A 1,829-nucleotide genomic window follows, 5' to 3' on the forward strand; every position below is an offset into this window, starting at 1 on the left:
TGGCAAGCCAGCCAGCACTAGAGACTTTATTATTGCTAAGACTCATACTTGAACTTCAAGATGTACTGTTTTGTTGCTAAGTAAGTATAGGTCCATGTTGTAGGATATATTCTGATTCTGATTTCTGATATAAGACAATAAAACTGCTACTACAAAACCTCGGGTAGAACCGTTGAAACCTCGGGTAGAACCATTGAAACCTCGGGTAGAACCATTGAAACCTTGCGTAGAACCATTGAAACCTTGCGTAGAACCATTGAAACCTCGCGTAGAACCATTGAAACCTCGGGTAGAACCGTCGAAACCTCAGGTAAAACCATTTAACCATCAGGTAGAACCATTTAAACCTCAGGTGGAACCATTGAAACCTCGCGTAGAACCATTGAAACCTCACGTAGAACCATTGAAACCTCGCGTAGAACCATTGAAACCTCACATGGAACCATTGAAACCTCGCATAGAACCATTAAACCTCGCATAGAACCATTGAAACCTCACGTAGAACCGTTGAAACCTCGGGTAGAACCATTGAAACCTCTGGTAGAACCGTTGAAACCTCGCGTAGAACCATTGAAACCTCGCGTAGAACCATTGAAACCTCGGGTAGAACCGTCGAAACCTTGGGTGGAACCATTCAAACCTCAGGTAAAACCATTTAACCATCAGGTAGAACCATTTAAACCTCAGGTGGAACCATTTAAACCTCAGGTGGAACCATTTAAACATCAGGTAGAACCATTGAAACCTCTGGTAGAACCATTGAAACCTCTGGTAGAACCATTGAAACCTCGGGTAGAACCTTTGAAACCTCGGGTAGAACCATCGAAACCTCAGGTAGAACCATTCAAACCTGGGGTAGAACCATTCAAACCTTGGGTAGAACCCTTTAAACCTCGGGTAGAACCATCGAAATCTCGGGTAGAACCATTTAAACCTCCGGTAGAACCATTCAAACCTCGGGTGGAACCATTCAAACCTCCGGTAGAACCATTCAAACCTCTGGTGGAACCATTCAAACCTCTGGTGGAACCATTCAAACCTCTGGTAGAACCATTCAAACCTTGGGTAGAACCATTGAAACCTCTGGTAGAACCATTGAAACCTCACGTAGAACCATTGAAACCTCGCGTAGAACCATTGAAACCTCACATGGAACCATTGAAACCTCGGGTAGAACCGTCGAAACCTCGGGTAGAACCATTCAAACCTCAGGTAAAACCATTTAACCATCAGGTAGAACCATTTAAACCTCGGGTGGAACCATTCAAACCTCGGGTAGAACCATTGAAACCTCTGGTAGAACCATTCAAACCTCTGGTAGAACCATTCAAACCTCGGGTAGAACCATTTAAACCTNTCTGCTGGGGCCAGGGCTAATGTTAGCTGGTCTGCTGGGGCCAGGGCTAACGTTAGCCGGTCTGCTGGGGCCAGGGCTAATGTTAGCTGGTCTGCTGGGGCCAGGGCTAATGTTAGCCGGTCTGCAGGGGCCAGGGCTAACGTTAGCTGGTCTGCTGGGGCCAGGGCTAACGTTAGCCAGTCTGCTAATGTTAGCTGGTCTGCTGGGGCCAGGGCTAATGTTAGCCGGTCTGCAGGGGCCAGGGCTAACGTTAGCTGGTCTGCTGGGGCCAGGGCTAACATTAGCCAGTCTGCTAACGTTAGCCGGTCTGCTGGGGCCAGGGCTAAAGTTAGCCAGTCTGCTAACGTTAGCCGGTCTGCTGGGGCCAGGGCTAAAGTTAGCCAGTCTACTTGGGCCAGGGCTAACGTTAGCCAGTCTGCTGGGGCCAGGGCTAACGTTAGCCAGTCTGCTGGGGCCAGGTCTAATGTTAGCC

Source organism: Cyprinodon variegatus, unplaced genomic scaffold (genome assembly GCF_000732505.1).
Source record: "Cyprinodon variegatus isolate N-32 unplaced genomic scaffold, C_variegatus-1.0 Scaffold2631, whole genome shotgun sequence".
NCBI lineage: Eukaryota > Metazoa > Chordata > Actinopteri > Cyprinodontiformes > Cyprinodontidae > Cyprinodon > Cyprinodon variegatus.